The 19,545-nt window shown below is 43.7% G+C and overlaps 1 protein-coding gene across 1 annotated transcript in view; it reads right to left on the bottom strand.

Annotated features, from left to right (window-relative positions):
- The window catches only part of LOC146801859 (melatonin receptor type 1B), a 629,507-nt gene that overhangs the window by 180,597 nt on the left and 429,365 nt on the right, over positions 1-19,545 (bottom strand). The gene's annotated exons all lie outside the window — the stretch shown is intronic.

Raw genomic sequence — 19,545 nt, 5'->3', positions numbered from 1 at the left:
CAATAAATCAATGTGCAGCCAGTGTTTGTTTTGTAAGGAAACATCTCTTAATGCCCACACAACTAAATAGTATAACCAAGATTGCAGTTAGATTTACAAATTGGAACCCCACTTTAAAGGGCCCTGAAAATTACCATAGTGCAAATCATATACCCCAAAAAAATCAGCGGGGCAACTAGACGTGTAAGCCTAGTCTGCGTCTGTTATCTGTGAAGTACCAAGTGACAATGTGTGCCTCAGCAGGCTCTAAGTGTGAAAAACAGCAATGGTCCGATATGGGCCGATTAAAATACGTGAGGCTTGTCAGAAACAGAAAGGATATGATTACAGGCTTCATCGAGCCATGCACTAAAATGAAAGGCATATTCCCTTTCCGCAGCATTTAATAGCCAATAAAGCTTGTTGGCTTTAATTTAAATATGTTGCCTAGAATGGCCCATCATTCGGTTTGCAAGATTCAAAGTATACATTGGCATGAACATTAACTCTTGTTTCAGAGACACCAGGCACTTATTGTATTCGGACCTAAAAATGAGCACATTTACCAATCCCTTCCCATTGTATTTGTTAGAGAGTCAATGTAAAACCAATTCCTATTGTACTTGACAAATAATTCAAAAGGAAGCCATTTCGCAGGGTGTTTGTAAAATAGTTCAGAATTTAAAGCCACTTCCTATTTCTTTTGTTAGAGAGTTAAGAATGTAAAGCTCTTGCCGATGGTTTTTGACAATCAGTTCATAGTGTAAACCCCTTTCCTATTGTATTTGTCAGAGAGTTTACAACGTAATAGGGTTTTGGCAAGCAGCTGAATGCAGATCTTCTTCCTTTAATATCTCTCAGAGTTCACAATATGAAATCCCTTCCTCTTGTAGTGATCACAGGTTCTACGATGCAAAGAAGCTTCCTACCGTATTTGTCCTGGGATCTATGCATCTAATGTCCCGATCAGCTATGAGTAATGAAACTACTTTTGAGGCAGATTAACACAATTATTTTTTAAACAAATGCTTGTAGAGAAGAAGATCAAAAAGTGGACGGAGCAAGAGCGGTCCCTTAGTGACAGCCGGTCCTCTAATGACACTTCTTACAGCCCTTTGTCTGGTGCTCACATGAGCCCTTGCAGACAGCTCCACTGTCACACCAGACCTAAAACACAATGACATTCCAAAAAGAAAGGCTTGTTAGAAATGGTAACCAAACCCCTTGCCCACAATTGAAAGCTGTGGGAAGCCATGTTAGAACATACGTGTCTACAAGCTCTAACACAGTGCAGCATCAATGCACTCATGAAGGCCTATTGGCTTTTGCTGTATGTGTCTCACAATAAATAATGATTTAACAGATCAGACCTAAGTCATCTGACATAACTTTTCCCAAGGAACCAATAAGGCCTATGGACTTGATCATTGGCTTGCCACCATAACCAACTCACTGCATTTATGTCAAATCAGACTTCAACTTTGAGTTCCAGGGCCAACAATTTGATACAAGGCAGTGCCTCTGGCCAGTGTGTCAGAAGCCACTCCGAAGATACAGAAAAACGCAATATATAGTGCACAGTGAGAGCATCTCCACATATTATTCAGAACATGGGATTTGGTAGTTCATCAAGGTGAACAATGAAATCATATTACTGATACTGTGGGCCCCAAACTGCCACAGCTACCTGAGCATTGATGCTAAGCTGAGTCAGGCGCCAGTTTCTCTTGTGCAGCCTACATGTGTTTGCTCATGGTCACACAGAACATGCTCAGAGCTGCTCAGCCCTGCTGACACTGTGCACCTGGATAAGTCGATAGTGGCTGTGTCTGCGCAGACAGACCAGGATACGCACAGTCTGGGGTATGAGAGGGTCAGGGGGCTTGTGAAGGGTGGGGTTCACTAGTAGTGTAGGGTTGGAGGTCCTCACCCACTCACCACCCTGAAGAGACGAGAAAGCGCTCCAGTGCATTAATGTGCATTCTGAGGACACGATGGGGCAGGGACGGGAATGCAAGCACCGTGGGATATTTGCACATATATCAGGGCCCAGGCACAGAGCATTATACATACTTCACAGAGACAGGGCTCAGAGAGCAGATCAGGTGCACTGAGGACTTTTAAATCAGGGGACAGCGCTTTATAATACTGGTATTAATGTACCTGATCTGAGTTTCGTTTAGTGACAATTGTGACCTAAAGTTATGTAGATAATGTGCCTCTTGCAAAGCCACAATGTGTAATATGCAGATCACAGAGTTGTATTTTCTGTAAATAGCTGAGTGGGTTACTGCTTTTGTTACAGAGATCTCTTTGTTACTTGCAGCTCATATATTACAATCCTAATGTAGCACAGTGAGCTATGAGTTAGCATCAGACAGATGCATCTAAATGCAAGGCAAAGGTTTAGGAACTTATAGTTGTTTCCACAATCTTTTGTTAGTCTAAGGTTGCTCCTAAATCTGTACAAAAGTAATACATTATTTTTAGTAAAGACAAACCCAATCACTGTGTTATCTTTTAAATCCTGAGTTTATATTTCTCCAGTCCAGCCACTTTTAACATTGAATGGCCCCCGGTGTGGATGGCATGTGGCTCGTACACCTTCAAGTCGTCATTTTCTTTTGTACAATTTACTATGCATTAATTTACTCACTTATATGACTCACTGGGCCCGATTCACAGAATCCTAAACTTACTACCATTTTGGTATTCACAGGAGGTACTTACTCATTTTGGTATTCACAGAAGGCACTTACTCATTTCGGTATTCACAGAAGTTAGGAGTTTCTTACTTTAGGACTCCTAAATGCCTTCTGTGAACACCGAAAGTCTTAAAGTTAGGATTTTTCTCAGTTTAGGAGTAGTAAAAACACCTTCTGTGAATACCGAAAGTCTAAAGTTAGGATTTTTCTCAGTTTAGGAGTAATAAAGTTAGGAGTCCTAACTTCTGTGAATACGGAAATGAGTAAGTGCCTTCTGTGAATACCAAAATTGTAGTAAGTTTAGGATTTCGTCTTAAGTTAGTTCTGTGAATCGGGCCCTAAGTCTCTAAAATTTGTGTGCGATGTGAAGCTCTCTGACATCCTATATTGGGGGAGCAGTGATATAACAGAAATTAAATACATGTGAGAGAGGAGCTATGGAGTGGTGAAGAACACCGGTGGATGCTAGTAGTGAGGAAATCAATGGACGAGGTGGTAGTAGGGGGGAGAGGGGGCAACAAAGTTTGTTGCATCGGTTGCCAACAAAAGTTGTTGCTTCGGGCGCCACCAGCACTAAAGTCGGACCCGAGTGCAGGTATTTCTCTGATCAGACGCCACTCACCAGTGTTAACAGCTCTGGTGCACTGCTATCCACGCTGTCCTGGGTGGTGTCGATGGCCTGCGCTTTCATATTTAATTGTCTTGTTTCTTTTTATGCACTATAAAAGAAAATGACACAAAAAAGCTGTTCTGTGCATAAACTCCTGGCCACTACAATATTTTGATTGCACCTTCTAGTTTGTGTCTCACTGTTCCTGGACAACAGACAAAGGTGTCTGTTGCATAGCCATACTTTCCCCCCTATTCCCAGGAGCATCACTGTGTGAGTGAAAGGCCTCCGGGTCCCTTTAGCGCCCCGTAGGCTAATTCCATGCTTTCACTCTCTGATTTCTATCGGAAGTGGCATGGCTGGGATGCTACAGCCCTAATGCAAGCGTGTGAAATGGCTCCTATCACAACTTTGGGCTTCGGTGTCACTGCATTTGCTTCACCATTGATGGCCACATGTCTGCTTAGGTTGCATCACCGCCGCCTCACAGTCGGGAAAGGAAACTGCACCATAAATTGTGGACTTGCACCATATAGGAAGGATGATGAAGGCCATACGTTTACATGACCTTTGTAGCATGCCTTGGGTCTCTTCTTCGGTCTCTTTCATCATCGGCATTGGCAGCATGGTTGTGTTTGTGTGCCTGAGTTGGTCCTAAGTGCTGTATGGATTGGAAGGGTTACTGGGGCTATGGAGTGGTAGTGGGGGAGAAAGGAGGTGGTGGCCTTGATTGGACTTTCATCTCATTAGAGTTTGGTTCTTTAGATTCTTAAATGGCTGTGTTTTAGTAAATACCTGTATTGCCTCATTTTGAGACTTGTCCACATGCAGGGCTCCCTCCACACTCCATTGAGAGTGGTTTCTGATTTTCAAAGTGGGCAAAATGTGTCTGGGATTGTTGAATGTCTTTGAGAGACATTCAACATGTCTGTTTAGCAGTAAACTCAACAGTTAAAGTCATGCTCTTGTGAGAATGTTCTGAGCTTTTTATTGGCATAAATGGGGCTAAACATTGCTGTTTCACACCGTAGATTGTATGGACACAGCTTTGATTATCGATCAAAATGACCAGATAGGTCGCTGCATTTCCATTATCGAGAACCCTCAAACATTACTGAATGTCTTCGCACTAAAGACTCCAGAAGCCTCGGCTTGTGCCATATCTTGTTACCAGAGCTTTGTGTGAAACTAAACTTACCTATGAATCCATTATACTTGTAAACTAGTCAAAGCCATAAAGCATTATTAGCATTGCTTTGTTTCTGTCGGTAGCTGCATCTTTAAGCAATGTGGAGCACACCTCAAACCATCAAATAAAACACAGACTATTCTCAAAGTGGGCAAAATACGTCTGTGATTGTGGATCGTCTTTGAAGGCTGATTAACAAGTCTGTTTGGAGGAAGGCCTTTGGGAAAATTGCCGACAGCATCAGAAGCAGTAAGGTTTCAGTCTGTGAAAACTACATGATGTTCATAGAGGCTTTGATTTTCCAAAGCGTTAAGATGTGGAACTGTGTGAAATGGTCGAAGAATTGGATGGGAGCGTCTGTGAGCTCAGCCACTTCTACATGTATTGTTTTAAATGCCCCTATATTGTTTTAAATGCCCCTTGTTTGTTTCCTCCAATCCCTTCGCAAAAATGAATTCTTGCCCCTTCCAGCCTCTCGGTATCGTTGACACTCTCAGGGATCTCTGCTCTGCATTAGGTCTTAGAAGAGATCCCCTGCACTGTCTTGCCGTCCTTTCATAACCTTGGAACATTCAAGGTGCAAATGGCCAGCATCTCCATGTCTTCTCTTGGTCCACTCAGGGGCAATTGTCAATTGGTTAGAAGGACTAAACAAGTACACCTACTTCCTTGCAAGCCTGCATCATCTTCCAGCACAGCTGCATCACCTACAAGGCAGCAAAACTCACCATCATAAGAGGACAATCTCACACTCAGGGCTTTGATTTGGTCAGACTAAAGGTGCAAAAAGAAAAACTCCATAGGGCTGTCATTCTCAAGCAACCTGTTTTGTGGTCTATGGTGGTGTTTACATATTTCCCAACCAAAGCCCAAGTGGGTACATCAGACAGTGCTTTGAGGAAGCAGCAGTCAGCTCGCAGGGCTCGTATAGTTTATTTTCCAATGTTTATTTGGGTCCTCTATAAACTCTCTCTCTCTTTCTTTGTGCCTTCATTGTAATGCAACCTTATTAATAATAATCAACTCAGTGTTTACACCAGTTCTATGAATAGCAACAGCTTCTGATTTCTGCAAGATTTCTGCTTTTGGCGTTTGGGAATCATTTTTTTTCCCCTTTATCAGTAGAAGCAAATTTGCAGGAGCTGATCCGATCAGTTTTCTCTATCTATTTACAGCAATGCTCCAGCGGCCAATGTTCTGTTACTATACCTTATAGAGCGCACTTCCTCCAGACGGTCTCTTGGCACTAGGTAACTGTCTCAGCACGACTCAGAATACTTATTAATAGGCTTTCTTAAAGAGCCAAGCCTTCAACATTTGTCTGAATTTTCCATAGTTTAAGGTGGTCCTAAGTTCCAGAGGAAGGGCGTTCCAGACTCGGGGAGCGGTGAATGAGAACCTGGTGCCACTGGTCCCGTGCCTCTTAAATTGGGGGATCACTAAATAGTGTAGGTGAGTGGATCTCAGATCCCTAGTGGGGGGATACTTATGGATTCGAGATTTGATGAAAGCTGGACTGTTGGTGTGCAAGGCCTTGAACATAATACAACACGCTTAGAACGTGGATCTTTGTGCAACTGGGAAACAATGAAGATCTTTTGTCGCTTGAGAAATGTGATTGTGTTTGGGAAATTGATAAACCAGCCGAGTGGCCTGATTTTGAATCAATTCAAGCCTGGGCGTAACCAATCTCGCTCTTGATTTATTTTGTAGCATATGTATGCATTAGTTTGTGTCAGGTCTTTCCACAAATCATGGATCTGCATAGTGTAAATGACTAGCAAAATCCTATTCATAGACAAGACTTTGAGCAGCATCACCTTTTCAGTGTGCACGTTTGCAGGTTTGCTTTATTATGGCAGTGTGTCCAACATAGGTCCAGGAGGGCATAACCAGGTCATACTTTCAGGATTTCATCAGAAGAAATAATTAACGTCCATTCAATATAACTGCACGTAATTTACCTTATCAGTGATTAACCTGAAGTTATTGCATGGATTCTCCTCTGCCTGGACTACATGTGCTTGAATTTTTGACTGCATCCATCCACTCCAATTTCGGTGCAGTTCAACCTCGGCCCTGCATGTTGTCAAGTTTTACTTGAACTTACACTTATGTGTACTTGCTTGGGGACCAGTGGGCAAACAGAGTAATCTATCATGGAGCTCACCATTAAGTATACTATCTCCCAGTGCTTTAGAAGGTGTTATCTCCCAAGTCAAAGAGGATTTCTTTTAGCAATGTGTAAGGATGTCCCCTCCTGGGATTCAAGTCTGTTATCTGTAGACTGAATATGTCTCGGCAGTGTATGTTTATCATATTGCTCTAGTTTACGGTCTCATTGTCATTTACTGGGTGAAACCTGGAAAGGGACAATTATTTAAAACAGTTCTTTGGCCTAAATACTTGGCAATAACCCTAAGTGGGACTATTAATTCTGCTCACTGCCAGAATGAGTATTGTGAGCTTCTGTATTTTACACATGTGTATACTTATTGGGACCCACTGAGGACCTTATCAGTGGTGTACTGTTGAAATTCAGGCAACCGATGCAGGACCTAGTAAGCCAATTTTTTGGTTTCATTGCATACTTCTGCCCTTTTGAAGTGAACCATCTGCAGCCAAGCCTGGCACCCCATCTCCAGATTATGATCTTCTTGTTTATGTCTAAGCTCCTTGTATACATCTGCCAAAAGGCCTGTTGTGTTTCTCATGCTGCCATTAGGGCTCATGGGCTAATACAACCTTTGATGGTTCCACTGTATTTACTCTGCCCCTTTGAATCAATCAACAGTCATGGGAATAAACGTGATGTTCTGATGGCCTTCGTGTCCCCTTGTGGCTCAGTGCACTCTTGTAGCCACTGTATGGATCAGTCTTCGATCCATGAACATGGGCTTTAAACCCTGAGATTGATAAAATGGGTACCACCAAAACTGATGACAGCGAGCATCCATTGTCCGTCAACAGAGCCAAGAGACCTTCTTGGGTCTGAACTTTGAGCGTGGCAATGCAACTTGAACTGGCCTTGGCAGTGGCAGTGACTACTTGACCCCAGCAGCAGACAGGGCTGTCTTGAGCTCTAACTTCAGGTGTCCCATCTACTGCATTCCCCTCAAACCTGTCACTGAAAACTGTCATGCACCAACATTGTGTTAGGCCTTCAGTAGCTGAGTAGGAAACTTGAGGTCACAGAATCTCTGCACTAGCAATAAAAAAGTGCTTCAAAAGTGTGAGGACTGGGGGCCGCTTCGTCTCCCATCTAGCAGTGGCCCAATGGAACGTATTGCCTCGTGACATCCACCATATGGACAACCACCTTAAGTACAGAAAAAACGTTAAAACATTGCTTTTTTCCTGATCATCTTTTTAACTAAAGTAACACACACTGGTAAACCCCTGGATTAGACAATAGTGTTAGCAGCAATTTCAGCAGTGTGATATCCCCTGGGGTATGACTGTTGCACTCTATAAGTAATGTAAATAAATAAATAAGATTCCACGCGGATTACACCACCCCTTGGTAGCTGGTATTGGGCTACCAGTCGGGATGCTCATGAGAGATACTGGATAAAACCCACAACAAGAATTTTCATTCATTCGCTTACCCCGTGTTTCCATTGTCCAGTTGTTTAAGCAGTCGGACTTTAAATGTTGATCTGCCAGATACCTAGTTCTGTTCAGTGTTTATAATGATTGCACTAGTTAACTGTCAGACCTTAGCTGTTAAACAGCTGCAAACTTGTCAACTATCAGCTTCCAGTCTAGAGCTACCTGCTCAGCTCTTAACTCAGTTCCCACGTGCGTCAGCAATCCTCTATTGAGTGGGTCTCTAGCCGTATGAGTGCTTTTGGGTATTTATTTTATTTTTGTTTGAAACAAAAGATGTCTCTGGAATGGACGCCTAGCTTAATGAAATTTAAACTGCACAAAGTGGATGCTTGTTTATGTTGGAGTCCTGGGTCGCAGCAGGAAAGGAAGTCTCAACGTAGCGACTTGCGCATGTCAAAGGAGAAAGTTATACTCTGTACATGTAGACAAGCACATCTGCTATTACAGTGTACATTGTCACGAACTCATGATGGGAAACGTCATCTATATGTATACAAGATCGTAAAAGCATCCTGCTTACCATGTAAGATACATGTGCAACGGTATGTTTAATTGTATAAAACTCAATAAAAGGTATATATATATTTTTTTAAATGAAAGGAAGTCTCAACACTCTCTAGATGGGGAAGGAATCAATAGCAACCGCCTAACTAGTTAATTAGCTGGGGCTTCAAGAACTCTTCTGCTTCTGGCCATGCTGTCTTTTTGTCTTTATCCCTTTTTATGGCATGCTTGGTCTGTTTACAGGAGGAATCCTAATGTTTCAGTGCTGTCCATGGCACCGCTGTTTGGAATCATGTTTTTTAGCTGAATTCTTCCCTAATTCACTCTCACACCTTGCTGGCTATTGTTTACATCCAGCACAGACATTGTGAGCTTTATGGAGGTGCAAATTAATTAAGAGCTGATGTCTTTTGAAAACCAAGCTCTTCGGAAGGGCAGGGTCAGCAGGCTGGGATGGATTGCTGCAAAGCAGCAGACATCGTGGGTGAGAAATGTAAACAGTGATCAAAGTCCTGGTCTAAAATGTCTCCATTACATCTGTGGTGAGGGAGATGTTGCCAGTGTGCTATTTTGATGAATACTTCTAAGTCAAGCCATCATCTTAGGCAGGCCTGTTTTAATATTTAAAATGTATTTCATCAGCATAACATACATCTGATATAAAAATGGCTTAACTGTTTAATGTGTAACTTGCAGTATTTAAATAACATGTCTGTAAAGTGCTGTCTGGTATATTCTGAGGCTTTGGAATTCCAGTATCGGTATTGGCCATCAGCACAAACTACCATTCTGTGCTCTCTGGTTGAAATAATTGTAATTTTGCACTAGTCACTACAGTTTGTTCTCTGCAGTATCATCTTAAATATCATTTTACTTATGCACTATCTAGTGTCAAAACTTACATCCCATTTTTACCTACCGGCAGGGGCCATTGATGCCCCAGTAACTGGCACCCAGGTCAGCTTCACTACAAGGCTCAAAGCACCGTCCTACTCACACTACTTAAATATCTAGCTTATTTTGTATCATACAAAATGAATACAGTTCACCAGCTACTCCTCACACTGTTTTTGAGGCTGGAAAAAGAAGAGAAAATGCAGATCAAATGTTTAGGTCCTGATCAACGTGATCTCAAGTTTGAACAGTCTGCAAAATATTGAGGCAAAGTTTGCACTAGAAAATTCTGATCTCCTTCGTATACAAAGAAAACGTGGTTACTGCTAGCACTTCTAAAAATCTACTGTTCTACTTTCCCTTTTCCTTTTTTACATTCCCAAGGACTAATCCGTTTATCCTTTTATACTTAAACCAGACCAGCCGGGTCGGAATTATCACCGGCGGAGCGGTCGCTCCAAGACATCCACGCTTTCCCATACAGCCCTGAAGAAGTCATGGGATACTTCCTATTGTGACAAAACACGTGTTGGCTGGTTGTGTCCATTAATGATAAAGATTAAACAAACTGAAGGAATTCTAAACTACTTGAGTGGACCTTATATGACAATTTTCCAGATTCAAGAGACTTTACTAACCATTGCATTTACCCAGTAACGTGTGCCCGGGACTTTGTGTTTCTAAATTTGTGCAGGTCTCCACCCACACACATATAGGGGTTATAGGGTATTTCCCCTAACCTAGTTGCACTGTGTCACAGTGATAGCAAATATATTAAACACAAACATAGCAAGGCGCAATACTTCCTGGCACATCCAAAATCCTACCTTTCAGACAATAGCTCAATAAAGCTTGCCATGTTTCTTCATAGCTGGATAACAGCTATCACATTGGAATAAGAAACCATAACCTAGAAGTGGATAAAAACAGGTACATTTTATCTAAATTGATTGGTTGCATGCTTTTTTGTGGTGCGTTTGAATTGGTATTTTGTGTTGATGATGAGGATGAGCAGGAAGGGTCTTCAAATAAAGGGATTTTTAGAATTTAGAGGTTTCCAAAACCATCTAGAATGAGCTCCTGCACTGTATGCTGGAAGTAACAAGAGGTGTCATAATCAGCAGCTACGTAGTAATGAATTTGTGGCCATTCAGGCTGATGACACTACTGATGTATCCACACCGACTCAGTCTGTACTGGTTTTCTGCTACATTGAAGGCAACAATAAATTTGTTGATAGATTTTATTGGTTTAATCATCTAAAAGATTAATCTTACAATTCCTAAGGCTTTGTTTCGGGAACAAAATGTTTTCCAAGAGATCCGTGACAAAAAAAATATTGCTCAAAGTTATGATACTGCTAGTGTGATGATTGGAGTCTCTGGTGGAGTCCAGGAAAAAGTTAAAGATTTTTACACCAATACACATTATATGCATTGCTATGCTCATCAACTAAACTTGATTATATTTTTTTGCTAATTTTGCATGGTTTTATAGCATTTTTCTTGAGATTTCCAAAAAGAACTGATGTTTTACTGGACACAGTTGCTAAAAGACTCTCAAAAGGGGCCTCAACTCGCTGGAATTTCAAAGAAAACTTGCTAAAATCCTTTAATACTATTGAAAGTAGTAGTTATTTTGAATCCATTGCTGTACACGAAGGTCAATGGATACATCAGAGCACTGAAAGATAGGGAGTTCCTTTTCTTCCTTTTTTCCTGACAAAAGGCCCCATGTGGACATACTGCATAAACAACTACAAAAGGGGACCATAGATTCTCTATACATACAAAGAGCAGCAGCTGCTTTTGTCTGCCGGATCACACGTCAGGGCATCCGGTGACAATCTAGATACTAGACAGCCAGTGGAATTTAAGGGTGCGAGACACAGAACTTAAATAAAGGTTTTGGTTCAAGTTGCCAAAAGAGTTTGTGATACTATCATTGTTCACAGAAAAGAACGCTTTGATTTTTCCAAATATCCTGTAAGTGCTGTATTACTCCAAAGAGACCATTTTGAAGGACATGACAGATACTTTGCAAAGGAAATACTCAAGGAAACTAAAAAGGCATATCCCATGCCGAACAAAGAAAATATGAACCCTGAACTATCAATCGTAAATGAGAGGCCTGAATTTCAAATATCTAGGGGCCGATTCCGATCCGTGTAAAATATTCCCCGTACGAATCGTATCCGGATTTTTTTACGTACGAATCGTACAAGTCCCGTACAAACTGGCAAGTACGATTCGTATGTAAAAAACTCCATACGAATCGCATTGGGAACATTCCCCGACACGTCCGCGGGTCGGAAAAAGTGTCCGACATGTCCCCGGACAGTTTTACCTACGAATCGGGAAACCGAAGTCCGAATGCGCAAGTACGATCAGTCCCGTCCGTCCGAATGCACAACCGTATGGTAAAAACACCATACGGAGCGAACCTCTATAGCAACCATGTAGACGTCCAAACATGTGCCCGCATACGCGCCGAACACCCCCCCAGCCCCCCGCGGATGTATGCGCCGGACCCCCAGCCCCCCGCGGATGGACGCGCCGGACCCCCAGCCCCCCCGCGGATGGACGCGCCGGACCCTCAGCCCCGAATGTACAGTGCGGACCCCCACCCCCGTATGTACGGTGCAGACCCCCACCCCCGTATGTACGGTGCGGACCCCCACCACCGTAGTGCTGGGGGTCCGCGCCGTACATACGGGGGTGAGGGTCCGCACCGTACATACGGGGGTGGGGGTCCGCACCGTACATACGGGGGTGGGGGTCCGCAACGTACATACGGGGGTGGGGGTCCGCACCGTACATACGGGGGTGGAGGTCCGCACCGTACATACGGGGGTGGGGGTCCGCACCATACATTCGGGGCTGGGGGTCCAGCACGTACATCCGTGGGGGGGCTGGGGGTCCGGCGCGTACATCCGCAGGGGGGCTGGGGGTCCGGTGCGTACATCCGCGGGGGGGCTGGGGGTCTGGCACGTACATCCGCGGGGGGTCCAGCGCGTACATCCGCGGGGGGGCTGGGGGTCCGGCGCGTACATCCGCAGGGGGGCTAGGGGGCTGGCGCGTCTGTCCGCGGGGGGGCTGGGGGTCCGGCGCGTCCATCCGAGGGGTGGCTGGGGATCCGGCGCATCCATCCGCGGGGTGGCTGGGGATCCGGCGCATCCATCCGCGGGGGGGCTGGGGGTCCGGCGCATCCATCCGCAGGGGGGCTGGGGGTCCGACGCGAACATATGGGGGGCTGGGGGGGTGTTCGGCGCGTACCGGGCCCCCTTTTCCTCACGCTTCGCGGTGTACTTGGCTTTTCCGGCACTTTTTGGGTGCCGTAAAAATATTGCCGTCCGGAGTGCTGTCGGTACGAATCGTACTTGCTGGTACGTAAAAGGCTGCCTAACTCCGTCCGCATGTCGCGTATGCGCTGTCCCGGATTACATTCGGATGTATTTTTGTGTCGGTCGGTGTTTTGTACGATTCGTACGGAAATGGTGTTTCTGTACGAATCGTACTTGCATGTTTGTATGGCGTTTTTACCGGGTACGAGTCGGACGGAGAAAACGCTCCGTCCGACGATTCGTACCCGGTTTCTCCAGGATCGGAATCGGCCCCCTAGTGTTGCCTTTCCTTTATTTCGTTTTACTTATTGAAAACAATCTACAATAAACATTTTCAGAGAATATGGTTCTCTTGAAGATTCTGATCATTGCACCCATTACAACAGCAGAGTCCCCACTGCGTTTTTCAACTCTGAAGAAAAAAAAATAATTCTTAAGGAACACTATGATAAAGACTCACATTGGCCATGTTGTCTATAGAAAATGCACATATTTAAAACATTCTAGAATTGTATAAGTCTTTTTTAAAAGACAGGGAACAGGTGGTGTGGCTTGCACCTTTTTCCTCATCCAGCAACCAGCTCTACTTTGGGGTGCCACATGGCTTGTTTCTAAGGCCTTCATTGATTAACATCTACATAGCCTCCTTAGCTTCGCAAGTTGAGTCTTGTGGCTTTTAGGTTTTCTCTTACATTGACGTTATATTGTTGATTCTTACCATCTATTCAGCATGGGCCACTACACTGGATTCTTGTCTAAAGTCCTTGACTGAATACGTAAAAGCCAACTCCAGTGCAACGTACTTGAATGAAACCAAAATAGTTCATTCTTTCAAGCAATCCAAGGCAACTTGGTTCAAGAACTGCAGGCCTGATGAGCTGAACTGATCTCCCAGTTACAATCTGTCCAGAACCCATCACCCCAACTTATCTTAATCATAACAAAATGGATCTTGGTATCACACCATCTTAAAGATCTACTTTGGCTATCAGCAAAGAAACATATATTGCTTAAGGCCCTTCTTTTGATGGCTAGGTATTTATACAACTCAGGACTGAACATCTGTCTTACTCTATAAACCACTTCATTCATTCATTAATTCAATCACAGGCCATAATACCCATAACAAAATAAATCTAGTAGGCTCATACACCAGTGCTACTACTCAATTTACAGAGATCTTACAGGAGCAGAAAACAGACAAGTTATACAAATTGTATGTGCTCAGATAGCCTTAGTGCCTGATTATGAGTACTGCTGTCCACATGACCACCTTACTCGCCATGGAGGTGAAGTGGTGGTGTGAAACCACCACACATGCAGTCTGACTGCCGAATTATGAGTTCAGCAGTCGGACCGCCATTTGACCGCTGCAACCGCTAGGGATCTGTGATCCCTGGTGGTTGGGCAGCGGTCTGGGGAAGCACTAAACTTGGCGGTGCTGCTGTAGCACCGTCAAACATGTTACGACTTTCCCCACCACCAGCCTTTTCATGGCAGATAGACTGCCATTAAAAATGTGGCAGTGAGGATAAAAAGTGGGCCCTACAGGGCCCCCTCTTAACCCTGTGCATGGGGATGCATGCTGTATGCATGCACCCCCAGTCCCTGCACGGCATGGACTATACAGTCTCTTCAGCTCCAGACATCAAACTTGTTATGAAGACAATGTCTTACCCTCATTCTTCATTATAGCTCTATCTGGGAATGCTTTTTCAGCCCTATTCACCATTGTCAATGACTCCCTCTCTCAAGGCATCTTCCCAGAATCTTTGAAGACAGCACAGATTCTCAAACTCTTAAAGAAATGTCATTAGACATTGATGACCAGAACAACTACTGGCCCATCTCTCACCTACCCTTTATTTGCAAGATCATTGCAAAGTGGTATATGCTCTACTTCAACAGCACATCAATGCTCAACATCTCCTGCATTATAACTAATCTGGCATCTGATCATGCTGCAACACAGAAACCACTATATTATACATTTTAGATGACTCTCTTCTGACCACTGATGAAGATAAGACCTGACTCCTGATATTACTCGACCTCTCATCTGCCTTCAACACAGTTGACTATTCATCCCTCATCTACACCTTGAGGTTTTGAATGGGATGCACTGGCAACGTCCTGCATTGGTTCTCCCCTTAGCTTTCCAATAGACATTGATTTGTTCACATGGGCACCTCCAGGTCCTAAATCCCAGCCAAGACAAAATTCCCATTATTTGCCAACAACAACATGCAAGAAATAGTACAAACCTGGGTCAATGACATGAAACTTTCCAGCTTCGAAATCCAACTTTCACTGAATGCAAGTCACTTGGAATCACCTTGGACAACAAGCTCACCAACAAGGAAAACATGGCCAAAAAACGAAGATGGTCTGGTATCTACTCTAAAGAAAATGAAACCATTTCTTCCAGAGAGCACCTTCCTACCCGCTGTTTGATCCCTTGTACTCTTGCATCTGGATTATAATTATGCCCTGCTCCTTGGCCTCCCACACTCCACAATCTCACTCTTTAGGGCCCTCCTAAATGCTGCAGCACATCTCATTAAGGCAAAAGGTAATATAATAACATTGCTCCCATCCTTTTGTAACTCAGTCAGAGCCACATACTGGCTTACACCATCTTCAAAATCAGCTGCATCATTTAACAAGCCATCATGACCAGAATCCCGGCTTATCTTGTGGTCATGCTCACTCTGGTTGCTATGGGGACACTCACACCCATGCCATCATCAGACTAGAGACTACGAAGTGTTAAAAGCAGGCCTTTCATGTATGGACCTAGGATCTGAAACAACCTCAGAGTATCCATAAGGACTGGCCAGTGCAGCTCCAATATAGGAAAGAGTTGAAAACACTACCTCACAATGCAATAACAATCCAATAAGCAGATACTTATAATTTTACTAATTGATTGACTGCTTGCTTTTGACTCTGAACAGAGCTCCTCTGCCTAGATTAGTGTTATACAAATACCATATACAAACATATATACATACAGGCAATGACTCAAATAATATGAATGTGCAGCACATAGCTCTTGGTTACCTCACCAAGTCTGAATAACTGTTGTTTGCCAAGAACACAAGGCAGGAAATAAAACCTGGCTCAATGATCTGAACTTCATGGCTTCAAACCCCAACTTTCACCCCATACCAAATATCATGAATTCAGTCTAACCAAGGAAACAAACATGGCTTGCTACTATCTCTCTCTTCTAAAGTGAAACCATTTCTTCCAGAAATCCACTTTAGAACTTCTCATAAATTCATCATAATCTCACATCTAGATGGTTTAAATGCCTTGCTCCATGGTCTCCCAGACTAAACATTAACCCACTTAGGATCATACTACATAGTGCAGCACATCCCATCCAGGGCCTGAAGAGATATGGTGAAATCACCCCCTCCCAAAAGAATTCTATAGGCTCTCCTTGCTGGCCCGCACCATATTTAAAAGTATCTGCATCATTTAGAAGACTTTTGGAGCAAACACCCCCTCCTATGTAGCTGAGAAACAAGAAACAAGGCAACAGGCCTTTTCTATCTATTCACCTAGGCTCTAGAACGGCATCCCTGTATCCATCAGGACTGCCTAACTACTGTCCGAATTAAGGAAAACGTTTATGAAGAACCTGTTTTTAGAGCACCACGTCAAAATGCATTTTTGTACACTCAGCTCCTAGAAACCAACTACCTCTCCAATCACTGGTCAACTTGATCCTTGCCTTTAACACTGCACAGACCTCTGATGAATTCTGGATATATTTACATCATACAAAACACAAAAGGATGATAGACGGAACGCTGAAACTTGTCAGACACTCACCCCCAGTCCCTATTAGATCTTGGTTTAATCCATTATCGTTCTTTTGCTCACTTCACCACCCCAGTTCAGACCAAGCCATATGCAAATAAGTCTTGACCCTGTTCCTCATGGGAACAGTGCAGCTCGAACTGGGGTGGCGAAGTGAGCTAAAGAACAATGTTGGATTCAAACCAGATCTAATAGTGACTGGGGGTGAGTGTCTGAAAAGTTTCTGTGCTCCGTCCATCATCTCCTTGTGTTTGTTTTGTTCACTCTAAGTTGGCAGAGTATGCCTAGACATGCGTTCCTTACTCACTTTGTCACTGGATTCAAGCTAGCCTGTATGATGAGGGGTATTGCCCCGAAATTGATCCCAGGATGCTTCTTTCCAGTCCAGGGAAAACCTGGCTTGGCAGTTTGGGCTGGACTGTTCCAATATGTCTGAAAAGTTTCAGCGTCCGTCCATCATCTCCTTGTGTTTGCTATGTTTTACAAATAACACATACATTCATACATCTTTAGCAATTTGTATGCCAGTTACTGCCAGTAATTTGTCATCAAATCTTAAAATATGTGACTAAAAGGTCACAATTATGCCAGAAGAAGCCAGGATTTTGTCAGTGTTTTCCATGGCATGTCAAGGAAAGCCTAAAATGTTAAAAAGAATTCATCGGTATATGAAGATGGGCCCCCTATTGTGTCTCAAAATGATTTAAAGACTGACTCCAATATATGAAGAATGGGATATTAGTATGCCAGAAACAGCAAATATTTTTTGAAAAATTCCATAATTATGTCTTAGATGTGCCACTTTTGTGCCAAGGATAGCTAAACTGTGGTCACGCGAGTCCTTAATATGTCAAGGGTGGGCAACAATTTTTTCATAAATAGATAAAGAGCTGTCGAGAATGACTACATTATGTTAATTCTGCACCATGATTTTGACAGGGCTAGCTACATTTCAAAAGTAGGACAGTGTCACAACTCGCCAGGGTTAATGCCAGCGCCAGTGAGGCATTAATTAATAAGTAAATGCACACATACAGTAAAGCTCATTCACTCATGCTCACATGGACATACACACATACACACCCACATATGCACACACACACATGCACTAATGCACACACACATAAACACACACTCTGAAAAAGATACTCTCACTCTGTTGAGGTAAACTTGACCCACCCTTCTTGGGGTCTCTCCCAGCACCAAATCCTTGGGTATCCGAACTCTTGATTCACCAGTGGACACAGCAGGCATGCTGCCACCATTAATACTGCTGGACGACACTTGGTAGGCTCTATGTCCAGCTCTCTGAGACTGAGATCATGGGCTAATTTCTTCTCCTCCAGAGCTTGTTCCTTCTCCAATTTTGATTTGGCAAGCTCCAGCTTTAGCTTTCTTTCCTCCCTCCCATTTGCCCTCTCCTCTGGGGACAGGTTATTTGAGGAGGCAATACTTCCTGCTCTAGGGATCACCACTGCTTCAAGCAACTTGTTAGCCCCCTCCACAGGCAGTCCTAGATCCACAGCAGTCTCCTGGATCAGCTTATGCTCCTCAATTTCCTGCTCCTCCTCCTCTAGGACCTCAGCCCCTCCATCTCAGGCCTATGCCCAGGGTCTCAATGCTTTCTGCAGTTCCACCCCCTAGGTAAAGCCTCTTGTAAAGACGTGAAACCTCTTGCAAAAATCCTTAAGCTGGGCCACAGTGTAGGAATCTACTCTGGCCAGCTCAAAACCAATGACTGCAGATGCAGGCGCAAGTGCTGCTTTTCCAGAGAGAAACATGGTTTTAGCAGAAAATCATAAAGCCTATTTAGGAAAAATTGAAAAAGGTTCAAATTGATCTTTAGTATAGAGTAATAGTGAACACTGAATTACTATTTAGTATTGCACAAGCACAAATCCTATCCTCACCGCTGACCACCAATGTTAGAAATTGGGTTTCTGGTTGGCAGAGATATGCACCCTTCCAAGCAGGAACCACGATCCTAGTCAGGGTAAGTCAGATACACACAACAAATAACCTGTGCTCACCCTCGGGTAGCTTGGCACAGAGCAGTCAAGCGTATCTAAAGAGGCAATGTCTAAAGTATTTGTGCAAGACACGAAACACCATGAAATCACCACAAAAAGACGCCACACATGTTTAGAAAAATAGACAATATGTTTATAAATAAATCAAGACCAAAACGACTAAAATGTAATAAGTAGAAGTTGACTTAGGAATTTTTTAAAGAATAAAAACAGTTCTAGTGCTTAGAAGCAATAAGCACCTATGGGGGTTATCTGGTCGCGCTGGACCAGGGCAATGTGAAACGTTCAGGCCGCACAAAGTGGAGCACAGGTCAGCTTTAGGACCATTGGAGGCCCAGTGAACAAAGTACAGTATACTGGTTGCAACAGTGAAAAGCAGGCTGCAGTCGAGGGATGTATTGGTTCCGTTGACGAAGCGGTGAGGCAGAGATGCATTGGTTTCAAGTGCAATGCTCCAGGTTTCTCCATGCAGTCAAAGGATGAGTTGATCTCTGTGGACTGGTGCGGTTGAGAAGCGTGGTTCCGTGTGTCAGTTTCTGCAGGCGCTGAAGAGGTTCCGAAGCGATGCGCCGGGTTCTGCTCCTGCCACAGGGACGATGCGTTGATTTCTTCTCACGCAGTCAGCGGATGTATCGGTGCCTCTGAAGCAAGTACCTGGGTGCCTTTCCAATGAACCAGACTCAAGAACAGGTGAAAAGACTTTGATAGCCCTGAGTCTCAAGCAACAGGAGGCAGGCCAACAAGTCCTTGGAAAACACTTGAAATCCCAGTGTTAACCAATGAGAGGAGTAGGCCTCACAGTCGTAAAAAACAAATGTGGGTGTTTGTTACCACTAGGACATGCAAAA

The sequence above is a fragment of the Triturus cristatus genome, chromosome 8, assembly GCF_964204655.1.
Source record: "Triturus cristatus chromosome 8, aTriCri1.1, whole genome shotgun sequence".
Taxonomy (NCBI): Eukaryota; Metazoa; Chordata; class Amphibia; order Caudata; family Salamandridae; genus Triturus; species Triturus cristatus.
This window is presented reverse-complemented; position numbering and strand designations above follow the sequence as displayed.